We start from the raw sequence: 20,057 nt of genomic DNA on the forward strand, positions 1-20,057 counted from the left end.
TAGAAGAAGGCCAGCGCTATACTGATTACGTTAGTTGTATGTATGTATGTATGTATGTATGTAGTCCACACCTGTGGTCGCGGATGCAAGGGGGGGGGGATTAATGGGATATATCCCCTCCCGAAATTTTGAGAAAAATACGAAACAAGAAACAAAAATAATATTAATTTTAATTCGTGAATGTGCATAGGAATTAGAGAGTTTTCCACGTAAATTCTCTTTGCTAAAGTGTTAAATTCCAAGAACTGCAGGGAGACAAACACGGCGTTCTTACTTCAAGACAGAGAGTCATGAAGAGTATTTCAGGCTTTTAATTTTCCTTCCCTTCTTAGACTATTTCATTAGTCAGCTCAAGGACAGGTTTTTAAATCGTAAGGGAATCCTAAAGTCCATACAAACTTTGCTGCCTAAAAACATAGTGCGAGCATCAGATGAAGATTTAGAAACTACTGTTGAGGCTGTAGTGATCAGTGGCCCAATGATGTTGATGCACACCAGAGTCTTTCTTCAATGAATTGAAGATGTGGAGAAGAAATTCCCTTGATCAGAAAAATCTTCACCTAATAACTACTGATTTTATATCATCTTTGAACAGGTGCAATGAAATTGTTTTTCCCTGCACTCACAAGGCGCTGAAACTTTTCTGCACGTTACCTGTAACTACAGCAACACCAGAACGGTCGTTCTCAACATTCCGGTATTTGAAGACTTACTTGAGGAGCACGCTCCTCAAGTAAGTATATATATAAATGTAGAAGTAAAAGTTCATGAAGTACTGGATGAAATGTCTAAGAAGACTCGTCGCCTTCTTCTGTAAATGTCATTCTTTTTGTATTGCAGTCATTGTAAATGTTAAAATTTAAAAATTATGGTTTATTTAACAACGCTCGCAATTGCCGAGGTTATATCAGCGTCGCCGGTGTGCCGGAATTTTTCCCTCAGGACTTCTTTCACATGCCAGTAAATCGACTGATATGAGGCCTGTCGCACTTAAACACACTTAAATGCCATCGAGCTGGGTTGGGGTAGAACCCGCAACTTCGAGCACAGAAGGCTGTACCGACTACGCTACTCAGGCCAACTTGTAAATGTTTGTGACTCGGAAACAAATTGTGAGTATATGAAATTATTTCTCATTACTCCATTTTTACTATCTCCTCAAATCCCTCCCCGAAAAGAAAATCCTGCGTCCGCCCCTGCCTGTGGAGTAACGGTCAGCGCGTCTGGCTGCGAAACCAGGTGGCCCGGGTTCGATTCCCGGTCGGGGCAAGTTACTGGTTGAGGTTTTTCCGGGGTTTTCCCTCAACCCAATATGAGCAAATGCTGGGTAACTTTCGGTGCTGGACTCCGGACTCATTTCACCGGCATTATCACCTTCATCTCATTCAGACGCTAACTAACCTAAGATGTTGATAAAGGGTCGTAAAATAATCTACTAAAATAAAAAATATATTGGAGGGGCGCATGGTAGCGTCGCGGTTAAGGCGTAACGCTGCAAGCCGGGAGGTTGCGGATTCGATTCCCGATTGGGTCACAGATTTTCCCATTAATCTAATCCTTCCAGCTGCACTCTGGCCCTAAGGTCTACCACCTCTAACAGAAATGAGTACCAGGGACATTTCCTTGGGGTAAAGGTGACGGGCACATAGTACTGACATCCCTACTGCTATTAAATGCTTTTGCCTGTAAAGGTGGAAGTCAACCTCTCGGATTTGACCTGTCATGGGGTTGACTTTACCTTTATCTTTTACCTATATTGGAACAAGTATGTGGAACTATTTCTTGCCGCTGTACCTACGATGTGGAGGGGAGTTGAAAACATAAAAGGCGCCGCTTTTTTCTTGAACAGAAAAATGATAACATGTTACAAATCCAAAATATTACAGTCGACATGAAGACTTTCCAAGAGAGTAGTAAATTCATGATGGCGAAACAGATCTACTACGTCCTAATTCATGATTGGTGATGATGTTTGTCTCAACATTGATGATTCATTTAAGGGTTAAGAGAATGTCCACCTCACGCGCCGTTACGTGAAAAGGAAGTAACAATGAACTTAATTCTAATTAACCTACAAAACGACCAAAGTTTTAGCATCAAAGGTTTAGCTGTCCGTACTAATTAATACATGCCAACGGAATGTAAACAGAACCTGTTTGATATATTACGACACTTGCGTATATTTCCTGTTAAGGCTAGGCCCCCGGGCCCCGGTTCATAGACAGAAGCGATGCAGGACGAAACCTCACTGGCTGTGAGTCACTGCCTGGGATGCCAAGCTGAGGAAAGCTAGCGAAGGGACTGCAAGGACTTGCGGTTGACATTCCGTCTTTTGAACCGAATATACAGGCCTAATTGTTTAGCGTTAGGCCTCCCGCATGATGAGCTAAAGATGTATTTATTCCCCATTTCCATTTCAACAGTGATAGAATTCGGTCTTTAATCTTAATGGAAATGGTTAGTAATAGTAGCAATAGTATTAGTATCAGCAGTAGTAGTAGTAATAGTAGTAGTAGTGGTGGTATTAGTAGTAGTTGTAGTAGTAATAGGCTAGTAATGGTAGTAGTAGTAACAGTAATAGTAATAGTAGTGGTAGTAGTAGTAGTATTAGTAGCAATAGTAGTACCAGTAGCAATAGCAGTAGTAGTAGTAGTAGTAGTAGTAGTAGTAGCCTAATAATAGTAACCTAGTAGTAGCGGTAGCAGTAGCAGTAGTACTAGTAGTAGTAGCAGCAGCAGTAGTAGCAGCAGTAGAAATAGCAGTAGTAGTGATAGTAGTAGTAACAGCAGTAGTGATAGTAGTAGCAGCAGTAGTAGTAGTGGTAGTAGTAGTAGCCTAGTAGTACTAGTAGTAGTAGCAGTAGTAGTAATCTAGTAACAGTAGTAGTAGTAGTAGTAACAGCAGTAGCAGTAGTAGTACTACTAGTATTAGTAGTAGCAGCAGTAGAAGTAGAAGTGGTAGTAGTCTAGTAACAGCAGTAGTAGTAGTAGTAGCAGCAGCAGAAGTAGCAGTAGTAGCAGCAATAGTAGTAGTAGTAATAGTAGTAGTAGAAGTAGCAGCAGTAGTAGTGATAGTAGTGGTAGTAGTAGCAGCAGTAGTGATAGTAGTAGCAGCAGTTGTAGTGGTGTAGTAGCAGTAGCAGCAGTAGTGATTGTAGTAGTAGCAGCAGTAGTAGTGGTAGCAGCAGTAGTAGTGGTAGCAGCAGTAGTGATAGTATTAGTGGCAGCAGTAGTGATAGTATTAGTAGCAGCAGTAGTAGTAGTAGCAGTAGTGATAGTAGTAGTAGCAGCAGCAGTAGTAGTAGTGGTAGTAGTAGTAGCAGCAGTAGTGATTGTAGTAGTAGCAGCAGTAGTAGTGGTAGTAGTAGTAGTAGCAGCAGTAGTAGTGGTAGTAGCAGCAGCAGTAGTAGTAGTGGTAGTAGTAGTAGTAGTAGCAGTAGTGATTGTAGTAGTAGCAGCAGTAGTAGTGGTAGTAGTAGTAGTAGCAGCAGTAGTAGTGGTAGTAGTAGCAGCAGTAATAGTGATTGTTGTAGTAGTAGTAGCAGTAGTAGTGGTAGTAGTAGCAGTAGTAGTGGTAGTAGTAGTAGTAGCCTAGTAATAGTAATAGTAGCCTAGTAGTATTAGTAGCAGTAGCAGCAGCAATAGTAGTAATAGTAGTAGTAGTAGTAGTAGTAGCAGCAGTAGCAGTAGTAGTAGTATCAGCAGCAGTAGCAGTAGTATCAGCAGCATTAGCAGTAGTAGTAGTACTAGTTGTAGTAGTAGCTGTAGCAATAGCAGTAGTAGTAGCAGCCTAGAAATAGTAGTAGTAGTAGTAGTAGTAGTAGTAGCAGTAGTACCAATACCAATAGCAGTGGCAGTAGTAGTAGTAGTAGTAGTATCAGCAGCAGAAGTAGTAGTAGTACTAGTTGTAATAGTAGCTGTAGCAATAGCAGTAGTAGTAGCAGCCTAGAAGTAGTAGTAGTAGTAGCAGTAGTACCAATACCAATAGCAGTGGCAGTAGTAGTAGTAGTAGTATCAGCAGCAGCAGTAGTAGTAGTACTAGTTGTAGTAGTAGCTGTAGCAATAGCAGTAGTAGTAGCAGCCTAGAAATAGTAGTAGTAGTAGCAGTAGTACCAATACCAATAGCAGTGGCAGTAGTAGTAGTAGTAGTATCAGCAGCAGCAGTAGTAGTAGTACTAGTTGTAGTAGTAGCTGTAGCAATAACAGTAGTAGTAGCAGCCTAGAAATAGTAGTAGTAGTAGCAGTAGTACCAATACCAATAGCAGTGGCAGTAGTAGTAGTAGTAGTAGTAGTATCAGCAGCAGCAGTAGTAGTACTAGTTGTAGTAGTAGCTGTAGCAATAGCAGTAGTAGTAGCAGCCTAGAAATAGTAGTAGTAGTAGTAGTAGCAGTAGTACCAATACCAATAGCAGTGGCAGTAGTAGTAGTAGTAGTAGTAGTATCAGCAGCAGCAGTAGTAGTACTAGTTGTAGTAGTAGCTGTAGCAATAGCAGTAGTAGTAGCAGCCTAGAAATAGTAGTAGTAGTAGTAGTAGTAGCAGTAGTACCAATACCAATAGCAGTGGCAGTAGTAGTAGTAGTAGTATCAGCAGCAGCAGTAGTAGTACTAGTTGTAGTAGTAGCTGTAGGAATAGCAGTAGTAGCAGCCTAGAAATAGTAGTAGTAGTAGCAGTACCAATAGCAGTGGCAGTAGTAGTAGCCTAATAATAATAATAGTAGTAGCCTAGTAGTAGTGGTAGCAGCAATAGTAGTACTAGCAGTAGCAGCAGTTCAGATTTCAAAGTTAAGAAAGCAACACCAAATGTAACAAAAGTAACACAAAAATAAAAAAATAAAAGAAGCAATAAACGAAAAATCTCCTTAAACATAAATAGACCTACTATTTATATAAAATCTATAGGCTATGTAAATATTCTAAGTGCTTTCCAAGATAGCATTAATTAATAAGATTTTTATGTACCGCGGTCGGTTTGCTTCTGACTATGGAAGGGAAAAATTGCAATAGCGAATGAGCAATATGCATGATGCATTAACCTCGTGGAGAACTGTTCTTAGTGACGGGCATCACAGAGTTTCTTTAATGCTTGCCGCGGGGAAACTCTTCTGCATTACATTTTGTTTTATTTGTTATCACATACGCCACTTTGATGTTAATGGAATAGTACTATCTGTACACAGTGGGCGGGAGTAGAAGATAATTGCAAATTGCAAATCAGTATGAATAAGTGCCGCAGAAATCAGACTGCACAGCCCTAGTGAGTAGGGAGAAGTTAGGCCTACAACTGTTAAAATAATTTAGTAATTTCAATTCGAATAGTACATTATGCAACGAGCGTATAATGGTAGTAATTAAGACGCGAGTATGTTTATGAAACGAGCGTAAGCGAGTTTCATAATTTTCATACGAGCGTCTTAATTACCACTATAGCCAAGTTTCATACGACTTTTTATGCTCGACCATATATCTAACTTGAAATTATTCATAAGTATGATGAAAGAGTAATGGAACGGAGAAAAATTCTCTCCGGCGCCGGGATTTGAACCCGGGTTTTCAGCTCAACGTGCTGATGCTTTATCCACTAAGCCACATCGGATACAACTCTGACGCCGGTTAGAATCGTCTCAGATTAAGCTCCAACTCTTGGGTTCCCTCTAGTGACCGCCCTCTGCACTACGTCATAGATGTTTATGAACGCAGGACCGAAGTCCACACATGTGCTGAGGTGCACTCGGTATGAGTGACTAGTTGGCCGGGATCCGACGGAATAAGCGCCGTCTTAAATCATGAAGTGATTTACGCATATCATATATATATTATTTTAATGTACCGAAGTACATATGATATTTCCATGCAGATATTCTGCGTCATCATACGATGAAAGAGTAATGGAACGGAGACATAGACATCAATGACGTTTGTCGCCCTGGTTGACAAGTTGGTATAGCGCTGGCCTTCTATGCCCAAGGTTGCGGGTTCGATCCCGGGCCAGGTCGATGGCATTTAAGTGTGCTTAAATGTGACAGGCTCATGTCAGTAGATTTACTGGCATGTAAAAGAACTCCTGCGGGACAAAATTCCGGCACATCCGGCGACGCTGATATAACCTCTGCAGTTGCGAGCGTCGTTAAATAAAACATAACATTTCTATGACGTAGTGCAGAGGGCGGCCACTAGAGGGAACCCAAGAGTTGGAGCTTAATCTGAGACGATTCTAACCGGCGTCGGAGTTGTATCCGGTGTGGCTTAGTGGATAAAGCATCAGCATGTAGAGCTGAAAACCCGGGTTCGAATCCCGGCGCCGGAGAGAATTTTTCTCCGTTCCATTACTCTTTCATCGTATGATGACGCAGAATATCTGCATGGAAATATCATATGTACATCGGTACATTAAAATAATATATATATATTATTCATAAGTAGTCATGTTATTCTTATCTGACTGGGGAGCGGAACTGACCTTGTGCAATATCTCGTAAATTGTGAGATATGCGCAGACGCGAAAGTATTAATTTTTTCCGAGAAACAAATGTCACTGACCTTGATATAATCTAGAGAGTAAAATAAACATTAATCTTGATATAACCTTGAAATTGATTTAGACATTGAAAAACGAGATGACAAATTGAATTTATTTGAATATTATTTACAATTAACGCTAATTATTATAGTAACACAACATAACCTTCTGCGACAGTATTGGATTTCCAGCCTCCGTGACGTTTCGCTAGTTGTCTTTCGATTGCATATCCGAGAATAATTGATACTTGCGCTTTCATATTGCTACAATGGTGTTTTCTGATTGGTGGAACACCTGAACTTTAATGAATAGGTGTACTTTAACGAGGTCCATTAAAGGGCTGCTACCAGGTGTATAATTACTACATTTCGGCATGGTCGAGCATAAAAATTATTAAACAATTTTAATAGGTAAGCCTTGGCTGATTCATGCATTGAAATAAGCTTTCCAGTGTATTTTATATGAGCACCATTGTTCAGAGGGCATCAGATTCCCATGTTGTGCATAGACTCAAATTCCGGTTTCAAGAAACAGATTATGTCGTGGTATTTATTTTGGCACTTTCTCTGCTATCTGCATGGAAATATAGACTAGTAAAAATATTCGTATTCTTCGGGGTTAAATAATTGAAATACCGGTTTATTACATAATTTAAGGGGAGGCAGAGGTGAAATTTTCGAACAAAACTGAAGAAGAAATGAAAATCTGGTTTTTTCCGTTTTTAATATCTTTATTTTGATATTCCGATGTTAGTTTTAGATTTTGTGCCCTTAAAAGTACAAAATTAAAACCAAGATAACTGTATTACTATATTATTCCCATAATAAACTAATACTTATCATTATTTATATAACCTTCTCTGAACATATAAATAAAAATAAATATTGAAAATTTCTCACAATATGGTGCATGGAGCATTTTATATCAAACTATATAAAGTTTTATAAAATTATTAATATTTACAGAACTATTGTACTTAGAAAGATGAAACTTGGTTTGTTCATTACTAATAACATACTTAGTATCCATGATCAATTTCAAACAAATCGGATGAATTTTGTGGATTTTGAAATATTCACCTCTGCCTCCCCTTAACTTACGTAGTGATGTGAAATTTATCTTACAGAAATGTTTGATAGAGTCTATTTAAAATAGTGGCACTAGGATTTCATAGCCTTAGGCCTATTACTTATATTTCACAAGAATTGACAATTTAATGAAACGAACAAGTGAATTAATTCATAACGACCTAATATTTATAAAAAATAAATATGAACTGAATTTAATATCCTGAAAACAGAATATATACAAAATCTAGGTTAAAATAGGTGGATATAAAATCAGAAAATATAAATCAGTAAAGGTGTTTCAATTATTGTCACAACTATCCTAATTCATCGTACCCTTAAGCTTTTAGAAATATTATTTCGTTTATATGACGTCATTCCATTTTCGACCAATAAAGTGTAATGAAATTTTGAATTCCAACCTATCATAGTCAAACATCGCGATAATGTTTGCAACTAGACTTATGACAATCAATTTATCGCATGGTCGTCCTTTTGTTTAGTCAGTGTCGCCAACTGTTTTCACGTAAATCGATGAGCATGAGTCCATTAATATAACGATAAAATATTAAATAAATAAAATGCGAAATCCTACTTCCACATGTACATCTTCATCTTCTAATTCCATGTCTAGTGTATCTAAAAAAATTACTCTCTTTCATTAAGATTTGATAACTGTGTTTTCAACAATTGTTCACTTAATTAATGTATTAATCAGATTATATGGAATTATAGTATAAAATGTTTAAATTAAATTATGATTTCAGCAGATAATAATTATGCTCGACCATGCCGAAATGTAGTAATTATACACCTGGTAGCAGCCCTTTAATGGACCTCATTAAAGTACACCTATTCATTAAAGTTCAGGTGTTCCACCAATCAGAAAATACCATTGTAGCAATATGAAAGAGCAAGTATCGATTATTCTCGGATATGCAATCAAAAGACAACTAGTGAAACGTCACGGAGGCTGGAAATCCAATACTGTCGCAGAAGGTTATGTTGTGTTACTATAATAATTAGCGTTAATTGTAAATAATAGGGTAAACTAGGGTCTGTTGGACAGTCGGGCATGTTGGACACTCTGTACTTTAACGTGTTACCACGCCACTTGTGGGCACCACATTCAGCTAGAAGTCAATGACGGAAGTAGGCACGAGTGGGGCTACTTCCGTCATTGACTTCTAGCAGAATGTGGTCCCACAAGTGGCGTGGTAACACGTTAAAGTACGGAGTGTCCAACATGCCCGACTGTCCAACAGACCCTAGTTTACCCTATTCAAATAAATTCAATTTGTCATCTCGTTTTTCAATGTCTAAATCAATTTCAAGGTTATATCAAGATTAATGTTTATTTTACTCTCTATATTATATCAAGGTCAATGACATTTGTGTCTCGGAAAAAATCAATACTTTCGCGTCTGCGCATATCTCACAATTTACGAGATATTACACAAGGTCAGTTCCGCTCCCCAGTCAGATAAGAATAACATGAATACTTATGAATAATTTCAAGTTAGAAATATGGTCGAGCAAAAAAAGTCGTATGAAGCTTGCCTATAGTGGTAATTAAGACGCTCGTATGAAAATTATGAAACTCGCTTGCGCTCGTTTCATAAACATACTCGCGTCTTAATTACTACCATTATAGGCTCGTTGCATAATGTAGGCTACTATTGTTATAATAAAAATATAAAAGCGTAGTATACTGTATATAATTAACATTGTTAAATCTATATTTCGCTTTTCTCAATTGGCATTACTGAATAACATTCAATTTATTTATTTCAACAATCGATATTTATCCATTTCGACTTCACAATGTCTGAATAGATAAGTATTCATAAATATACAATATTAATATTTTGTGAGCGAATTTTAGGTATATAGCTATTATTCACATTTTTATTTCATTCACGAAATAGTCCTAATAAATGTCTCTCGAGGTCTGACATTTCCCAGATAAATCCACGAACGGGAAATCTCAGACCTCATCTGACTTTACTATTGACAAATTAATCAATATCGTATAGGCCTAGTTGTTATAGTCAATTACAATAATGAATCTATTACACACATATTCTGTTTGGTAACTCGAAATATTTTCATTTCAATGATATTATTGAAACATAACGACTTCATGAAATATTTAAAAGAAAGTTCGAATTTTTGTCATTATCCAACAAGTAGGCCCTAAACCTAATATCCACTATTTTTCTCTGGTAAAGGGTACCTATTCCGTTTAGGCTATATATTTCCTCTTAGGGTAGAAATATTCTACCAAAGTTATCTTTTATTTTACTTATTAAAATTAGTTAATAAATTTGTATAATAACTAGAAAAAAAAACAGTATTTATTTTAATCCAGTATTAAGTATTCAATAAGTACAACTTCAAAATACTTCTTCAGTTAATTGACGACAGTGAACTCAATTCATGGACCAAAATCCCATATTCAAATTTAACCACAGACTTACCAAAGATTAACAACGTCTATAACATTAAAGTATGTTGTTCATAATGTGATATTGATTAATTTTCTCGATCACAGTTGGTAAAACCGGCCTAATTAATTCGTCTCATTTAACCATGCAAAATAAAATCCCAACTTGCCTTTAACACCGTTAGCCGTTTTCACATCTTGGCGCTTCTATTATCTACACAAATATCTGCACTCGGCATTGATTTCTGCCTCTCTCACTTACCTGAAAATAAAAGAAACAAGAATTACTCACAGCGTTATAGACTTGTTACAGTATATAGGTTCAGTTCTATAATATGTCCACAGAAACCCTCCGTGATTACAAACGACTATAATTTCGTAAAGGTGTACTTACGAACGTTATACTACCTTCATAAGAAAGGACGACTCAAAGAATTCCTGTTTTGAATATTGCGGTATGTCTAACTGTCAGAAAAAAGCAATATATGGCAGCAGAAGCGAATAGAAGCGGTTACTATAGGTTTCGTTTGTTCTGGTTTGACAGTCTTTTGTTATTTTTGCGTCATTGCATTGTAACAAATGTTCGTTGCCATCTTAACAAACAACTGGCAGGACAATGGATTGGACGCGTTGGAGACTAAGACAATGTCTTCTACAAGTGGCCACGGAGGTCCCCCGACTTGAATGGCTAACTTTTCTTATAGGGTTACATAAAAGATTATCTATGTACCTCCACTGCTTCAGAGTCTTCAAGAATTCCGACATTATCTCCAGTGCCACTGAGTCCATTCCAGTAGATATGTTGGAATATCGCCTTAATAGGCCTATGTAGTGTGTGATATGCGGGTTGCATATTAAGTCTTTGTAAGATATGCACCACACATTTTGAGCTGTTTTTTTGGTGTCATCATTTTCACGTAGGCCTACATACGACTACAGACAGAGACGATGTAACCGTTTATAATCATGAAGGTTTTCTGTGGACATTCTGTATTTTAAGTTCACACTAACAGAGCAGATGTTCAAATTTGGGAAGCGACCGAGATAGGCCTATCTGTGGACGAAACATGAGCCATCTCTGTGCGTCGGGGTCAAGTAAATTGAGTCCCAAGTTGGTTATTTACAGTATTATCAGGTAGGTACGTAAGTTGAGTCCGATAAGAGGTGCAAAAAGAACTTCTACATATTGTCTACTAGCCAGTGTAGAGTGTTTTGTCCTGTATTGTTTCATAAGATGACTTCATATGAAACTTACTATAAATAATAATAATAATAATAATAATAATAATAATAATAGCAGCAGTAGAAAGTAATAATAAAAATGATAAAATAACAATAATAAATATGATATTTCTATAATTAGGAATTAATGTAATAAATAATATTTAACCTATGAATGATTAGTAAATATTTGTTAAGAAACATGCCTGCTGTAGCGATATTGCTAAGGGGAATTCCTTCTTATCGCATGCAAAGTAATTGTAAAAATAGCCTATCTTGAGGTAATCATAAATATAATACTATTTCGCTGGCTAAATGTTACAAGGGTGTATGTAGTAATATTTCTGATGTAGACATAGAACCTTGTAATATTGAGCCAGCGATTTATCAGAGCTCTTTCATTATTTTAATTGTGTGTATAGACGTTTAGCTTTAAAATACAAAAAGAATGGTTACTCTAGAGCAGGCATGTCAATTGATGCCCACAGGAGCAAGGGCGCGCTTTAGAGCCCAGGAGAGCCTGAGCGCTTTACAGCGGAAAGGAAAGAGACAGACGAAAGAGGTAGTATATGCCGCTTGGTCGAGCTATATTCAGGGATGGCCAGCACTGATTCAATAGATAAAGGGAAGAGAACTTATTAAAACTGTATCCATGTTAATTTTTAGATTTACCTGAGAAGTATAAGTGCATTATAAGAATGTAAGTTTTAATTTTAATGCTCTTTTTTTCACAAGTTTGATTTTTTTATTCAAAAGAAATATTTTCTCAACTTTTCGTATACAAAAGTGAAATTTTCAGGTATAAGCCTATTTATTTAGTTGCTTTACAGAATGTTTTCGTAAATATAATATACCGTATATACGTATTACTGAAGATAGTGTATTGAAAATTTTTAAAATATTCGCATGGAAATTGTTTGTAAGGAAATGAATTGACAAAGCAATACTGTTACATCATAAGCAAAAGATACGTGCCCATGTGTTGTAAAAATGTCAGCTCTATAGTTTCAGCAGATTTCGAGAAAATAATTTAATATTCTGATGATAGGAAGTTGCTCACAAATATCACCTTAAAAGCATAATGCGATAAGAGTTTTGTTATGTAATATTAGTTACACTTAAAACAGATACAGTACCTAGGTAACTTTGCTTTGTACTGTAATATTGTTTTGATTAGGTTATTGATTACTTTTGTAAGGCTAAAGATACCATCAATATAAATTCCAACATATCATGTCATACTCAATCTCTTTCTTTGGAATATCACTTTCTTTATGAATGATGTGTGTCATCCACTTAATACGGTATAATATTATACTACTATGGAATTCAAGTGAATATTCCTTCTTAACTGTCTATTATGTTATTAAGATTTAAAACACAAGTGCAATATTAAGAAATCAGTGTTAGTACTTTTGTTTTACAGACAATATAGATAATATTAAACAGAAAGAAGCCATATAAAAATAACGATATAAAATTTCACGTTCCGTCTGAAGTTTGTGCACCACTGTTTTCTTAATCCAACAGGCTGCTTATTCCTATACACAACCCTTCCTCTTTCCATACTTAGCGCTTGCTGCACGCGCACGACGTCAAGGTCAGAAAAATGCGCTTGCTTTGACATCACTGTTCTAGAGTGGGGCTAAATCTTTCCCCTTAAAATAATCTTTTTAATTTAAACATATTTTTTTTTATATAAATTCACTTAATGCCTTTGATTAGGTACACTCTATTCACTTATTATGGCACACATTCAATTGAGATTTTAGTCCTACTTACTGCTAATAGGCTATATACTAAAACACACCCTACCAAAATTATTAATATATCTGCAATAATACGGACATAGGGCTTATACCAATCTTCAATGTAAAATATATATAACTTATATATTTTTATAAAAAATGTTTAGATTCAACATTTATTTTAAGGTGGAAGATTTACTCTAAAGTAACCATTCTTTTTGTATTTTAAAGCTTAATATGTATACACACCACCAGGGGCGGCCCGTCCTTATGTGCTACAATGCTACAGCACAATGATAATTTTTGCTCAAATAAAGTGTTTGCAATACCATAGTATTTGACAATTTCCCGTGGTTATGTTCATGACGCGTTATAGAGTGTTTAGTCTTCGCTCTTAGCTCTTTGGTGCCTCAGGGGGTTCGTTGTGCTACTCAAAACTTACATGAGAATGTAGACAGTTAATGCGCATGTGCGAAGCTGAAATAACTGCTCTGATTGGCTATTTTTACGCGGGGAAGTGCTGTAGTCAGCTTCAGCACAACACAGCTTGGAGATTGCAAAACTAAAGCGTAAGGAAAGAATGCTTGTTTGTGGAGGAGCTCGGAACTATGTACAATGTATTTGGTAATTCAAATGTTCGACTGCTGCTGCCATCTACCAGTTTTTTGAGGTTTCTCCTGAATCAATCAGCAAGCGACGTAAAATTGAATCCCACAAAATTGATGCCAAGGAGGTATGTAACCGTATAATTCAGGAAACTACTCATCGTTTCCAATCTTTAAGCTACCGAGACGCAACAAAATTGTTAAACAGCGAATTTTTTTTACAATTTTTTGCATAATTTTCCTGAACGCGAACTTCAAGTTGCTGTCAACAGCTATACTGTACTGAACAAAAGAATGTTAAAGACACAACTTGGAGTTCTATACGGAAGATCCGACTTCCGAAATATAGATGGCTGTTCAATTGTTACAAATCACAGTCTCCAACAATTCACGGGATCCATTCTGTGAAGTAACGAAGTTGTTAAATATTTTGGTTACAACACCAATGACCACTGCTAAGCCAGAAAGATGTTTTTCTTTCTTTAAACGCATAAAAACGTTTTTAAGGAACACTATGTCCCAGGATCGCCTCACTGCTCTTGCAATACTGTCAATAGAAAAGAGTATAATGTCCAGGATGGAGGGATTTAACGTTTAACAGCAGGGTAATTGACAAGTTCTGCAGTAGGAAGGAACTCTATATTTCGTCACTAGGCGAGTCCCAAATTAAGATAAATGCATATAAGTGTATACAGTAGGCCGATATAGAGATTGTAGCACCCTCATTATTTTGACCACCAGCCGCTACTGCACACCACTAAAAAAAATAAAAGAGCAATGATAAATAGTATTGTATTTATGACTGCTTGAAGGACTATTTTTACCATTATTTTGCATGTGCTAAGAAGGAACTTCCCATACTAGACTGTACAATGTGGACAGGAAGGCGTTTATCCATGGCAAATAAGAAGTATTTCAATAATACGACTCCATAAAATATAGCTAATTTATTTATTTATTTATTTATTCTGGTGTAGTTAAGGCCATCAGACCTTCTCTTCCACAACACCAGGAATACAAATACAATAATAGAAATAAACAGAAAAAATACACTATATACAAAGTAAAGCCACACAAAAAATATACACAGGTTGCAGTCACACAAACTTTAAATGAGTGATTAAGTATCATAATTAATTGTATCCTAACTAATTAGCTAACATAAACAAGAAACTTGCAATTTTAATCTAGATTAAAAAAGAAAAAGAAAAAAAAACACAAATCAATACTTCTAGCAATACGTAGAAACATTAACTAAGACAAAATTTTCCATTTTAATTTTGAATTGTGATAAAGTCCGGCAGTCCCTGACGTCATTAGGTAACGAATTCCAGAGGCGAGGTATTTCTACAGTATAGGAAGATGAGTATAAAAACGTTCTATGATGAGGGATAGAAAGAACTGCTTGATGTCGGTTTCGAAGAGTTGTAAAAAATTGAAAGCGCGATAACAGATAATTCGGAGTAGAAGTATGCATGATTCTAAACAGAAGAGACAGTGAATGTATTGTTCTTCGTTCCTTCAGACGCACCCATGAAAGTAACTGGAGGGAAGGTGTTATATGGACAAATTTACGAGTATTGCAGATGAATCGTATGCATACATTATGAACACGGGAACTTACATTAGCTAGCAAGGAATCGCAATAATCAAAATGGGGCATTACAAGCGTCTGAATAAGATTATTTTTTTAGACTAAGTGGTAGAAATTCTTTCATATGGAACAAGGAGTGAAGTTGAGAAAATATTTTTTTGCAAATGTAGAAAATATTTTTTGCAAATGTAGGCTGGAGCAATCTTATAAAAAATTCCAGTACTATAAAACCGGGTAGGGTCCATTCCTTTTGTACGGACTGTTAAACGGGACGCATCTTGTGTACAAGAAAAGCTTCATTCAAAGACCAGGTTACGGGGAAGAAGGGAAGGGTGAGGCGAGGGAAAACAAACTCTGCCCCAAGGGGGGCCCCGCAAGCAACAAAATCCATCCCGTGACACACGACAGTTCTGCCCTTCAAGATCGAGCAAGTTGACCAGCGCAGGCAGTCTGTGCGACTCTGAGACAACAGCAAAAAAATGAGATGTTAATGAGATGTCCTGGCCCCCACCTCCTGCTCCTGGGGGCCACCGCCCACAGCAGTGCTCCAGCGGCTGCTGATTGGTCAAGATACCGAACGGGAAGTGAGCGCATTGGTCAAACTAACTTCTTGGATGTCGTGATACGTTGGGATGTCAACTTGCGTGCAAGAGTGGCATCGCTCCAGGAGATCGATAACGTCTTTCGCGAGTCTGGATATCGAGGCCTCCCTCGGTGGATCATCCGCAATTGGATTGAACATCAAAAGATTCGGAAAACCGCACTGAAGGAAACTGGTTTAGACTGTAGGCTAGTTCGGATATTCGGAAGGCTGGATTATCTTCCTCGCGTTGTGGGACTTTTCTTCCTCACAATCTAAACACCAGGTCACAGGAGAGCCAAATTCTAGCAATTCCTGCCCACAGAACATCCCACTATTCATCCTCTTTTACTGTCTCAGTCCCCCGTGAATGGAATTCTCTACCTCAGAAGATAAGGGGCTTACTTACTTACAAATGGCTTTTAAGGAACCCGAAGGTTCATTGCCGCCCTCACATAAGCCCGCCATCGGTCCCTATCCTGTGCAAGATTAATCCAGTCTCTATCATCACACCCCACCTCCCTCAAATCCATTTTAATATTATCCTCCCATCTACGTCTCGGCCTCCCTAAAGGTTTTTTTCCCTCCGGTCTCCCAACTAACACTCTATATGCATTTCTGGATTCGCCCATACGTGCTACATGCCCTGCCCATCTCAAACGTCTGGATTTTAAGTTCCTAATTACGTCAGGTGAAGAATACAATGCGTGCAGTTCTGTGTTGTGTAACTTTCTCCGTTCTCCTGTAACTTCATCCCGCTTAGCCCCAAATATTTTCCTAAGAACCTTATTCTCAAACACCTTTAACCTATGTTCCTCTCTCAGAGTGAGAGTCCAAGTTTCACAACCATACAGTACAACCGGTAATATAACTGTTTTATAAATTCTTTCAGATTTTTGGACAGCAAACTGGTGATAAGAGCTTCTCAACCGAATAGTAACACGCGTTTAATTTCCTCCCGAGTGTCATTTATATTTGTTACTGTTGCTCCAAGATATTTGAATTTTTCCACCTCTTCGAAGGATAAATCTCCAATTTTTATATTTCCATTTCGTACAATATTCTGATCAGGAGACATAATCATATACTTTGTCTTTTCGGGATTTACTTCTAAACCAATCGCTTTACTTGCTTCAAGTAAAATTTCCGTGTTTTCCCTATTCGTTTGTGTATTTTCTCCTAACATATTCACGTCATCTGCATAGACAAGAAGCTGATGTAACCCGTTCATTGAAGATAAGGGGCTGCCAGACAATAACCACTTTCAAGAAAAGGCTAAACGATGTTCCTTCCATGCTCCTTAAAATTACGTTTTTACTTACTATCTGTTTTCGAAAATACATCGAAAAATATTATCCTACACACTTGTAACATTACATGTGTACGTCCGCTGCTGATAAATGTCTTGACTTATACAGGGACATCATTTTATTTTTACTTCAATTTTTATTGTACCTGAGTTTTTTAATGTACTTCACTCCCACCACCCCTTCTACTAACGAAGTTCAACCGTCCTCCACACAGATCCAAGGCCGAAAATACAGTCATAGTAGCCTTACGGTCATAGTAAACACTACGTTCCAAAAATATGTTCGCGTTTTCCAGTGACGAAAGAGCTTTCAATATTCAATCATTTTCGCACAGGTACTGTCGTCCCAGTTTCCCCCACCAGTTTCTATTCGCCTCTCTGTAAAGGCTAGTGGCTGGGGGCTGTCTTAGCCCTTTTCTGAGAGCATTAATTTCTGTTAGGAATTGGACGTCTACGTAATATTATACAACTGTTTAAAATAATTTAAATAAAAGGACCTCGTTAAGTAATTAACTGACACGTGATTTCCCCCCATTCTACGACCCTGCGACATAACAACTTGGACGGAAGTAGCATGTCTGAGTAATTTTATCTTTTCGGATCGGGCAGAAGTGAAGATTGAATTTACAGTACGTAAGGTACTCTTTTATAGAGTAGGTACAGAATTATTTCAACATGAGTTACAGTACGAAGGACGAAACTGGTAATTGGGATTAGGTACAATAGTCTATAGTGCGATAATATGTACATTAGAACTGAAGCCTGTATCGAAATGAATGGCCACCATTAAAAAAAATGTGTTTAAATATCCATATTATGATTATTTTTCAATTTAACTTCATTCTCTATAGTGTACGCTAATGTGCTGTAGACAGTATAATATACACTGCATAATGAATACGTCCGCATGGATAGCTCAGTTCGTGAGTAAAAACACTCATTGTAAATACTGTATTGTATTTTGATTAAACAAAAACCTAATGAAAGTTATCAAACTCAAAATCGCGATATTTCCTAGTTTACGTAAATGGATGAACTACGTTTCTTCCCTCCTATACCTAGTAAAGAGATTTGTTTGTATATTACGCCAGTATCATCGAACTCCAGTCGTGGAAGGGGGTAGCAAACGGTGTTTTCGGTCTGAAGCGTTGATTCATAGGTATAGCCAGTTAATATTAGGAATGTTAGTAAAAATAAATTGATGCCCCTGTATATCGAAGTGATGGCTGTAAACAGAGGGTGGGGATATGATATCATTGTTACGCTTGAGTGGAGACGGGGCATGTATCGCGACACAGCTTTTGCCGATCGCTGTTATACATTAAAGAGGAATACAATAAGATTTTCCAATCTTTAAATTTGTCGTATAGTAAACGTCAGAGTGAAGCTGTTGGTAAACTTCATTCTCATTGTAGCTATATTGGAGACCTCTGTGGTGAAGTTTAGAGCAGTAAGGAACTCTGGCAGTGCAAGGATCTGGAAGGATGTGATCGTGAATATTCTGACAATCCCTTACATGGAGTAGCGGTTGTTTTTAACGGCTACGTTATATCTATGAGAAAGCAGGCGTTATTCCGACACCCATATTTTTGCAATAGGCTGCACGAGAGATGCATTTCATATCGGCATCTCGTACCTGTTTTTACTACCCGGGGAGACGTTCATTTCCCCCGTACGTCCGTTCCTCTTGCGAGGATGGATCGTAAAATATCGTTAAGTATGCAAATAGAAACACATGATTCAGACGGTCGCCGCTACGAGTTTGTGGCGCGGCGAACACTCAACTCTACGCGTATCAACGACTTATATCCATAATCTTAAACACGCATGCGTTTGAACTTTTTAACAGTATGTTACACTGAATTCATTCACTTAATGTTCAGCCTAAGGGCAGGTCTTTCACTGCAAACTCAGCTTTCTCCAAGCTTTCCTATTTTCTGCCTTCCTCTTTGTTTCCTCATATGATCCACATATCTTAATGTCTTCTATCATCTAATATCTTCTTCTGCCACAAACTCTTTTCCCGTTCACCATTCCTTCCAGTGCATCCTTCAGTAGGGTGATTCTTCTCAGCCAGTGACTCAACCAAATTCCTTTTCCTCTTCCTGATAATTTTCTTCATCATTCTTTCTTCTCCCACTCTTTCCAACCCAGTTTCATTTCTTAGTCTGTCTGTCCACTTCACACCTTCCATTCTTTTCCATATCCACATTTCAAATGCTTCTATTCGCTTCTCTTCACTTTGTCGTAATGTTCATGTTTCTGCCCTACACAATGCCACACTCCACACAAAGCACTTCACTAGTCTCTTCCTTAGTTCTTTTTTTCCAGAAGTCCGCAGAAGATGTTTCTGTTTTCTATTGAAAGCTTCCTTTACCAGTGTTATCCTCCTTTTCACTTCCTGGCAGCAGCTCATGTTACTGCTTATAGTACACCCCAAGTATCTGAAGCTGTCCACTTGCTCTACTGCCTCATTTAGAATTCGCAAGTTTATCTTCTGTATTTTTCTTCCTATGACCATGTTCTTCGTCTTATTTGCATTTATCTTCATCCCATACCGCTCACAGCTGTCATTTAGCTCCAGTAGCATATCCTTTAGTATTTCTTTCTGCTAACAACGCCATATCATCAGCAAATCTAATACACTTTATTCTTCTTTCTCCTACTATCACTCCTCCCATGTTCTGAAAACAGTTCTACATTAAATCCTCCAAGTAGATATTGAACAGGGTAGATGATAAAGAACATCCTTGACGCACTCCTCTCCCTATTTCACTTCCTTCTGACATTTCTTCTCCTATCCTGACTTTGACTCGTTTCATATAAAGATTAATGAACAGCCTTCTCTCTTTCCAATCCACACCAACTTTCTTTAGGATTCCCATCAGTTTATTTCAATTCAGTCTATCAAAAGCCTTTTCTATGTCCACAAATACTACATACACTTCTTTATTCTTCTCTAAGTATCTTTC

General features: G+C 37.4%; 1 protein-coding gene and 1 non-coding gene across 5 annotated transcripts in view; one reads left to right on the top strand and one right to left on the bottom strand.

The window, feature by feature from the left end:
* Positions 1–20,057, bottom strand: part of TfAP-2 (transcription factor AP-2) — a 978,986-nt gene that overhangs the window by 636,515 nt on the left and 322,414 nt on the right. The gene's annotated exons all lie outside the window — the stretch shown is intronic.
* Positions 6,231–6,302, top strand: TRNAY-GUA (transfer RNA tyrosine (anticodon GUA)). The gene has a single exon. It is a non-coding gene; the product is annotated as a tRNA-Tyr (tRNA).

The sequence above is a fragment of the Periplaneta americana genome, chromosome 3 (genome assembly GCF_040183065.1).
Source record: "Periplaneta americana isolate PAMFEO1 chromosome 3, P.americana_PAMFEO1_priV1, whole genome shotgun sequence".
Lineage (NCBI taxonomy): Eukaryota > Metazoa > Arthropoda > Insecta > Blattodea > Blattidae > Periplaneta > Periplaneta americana.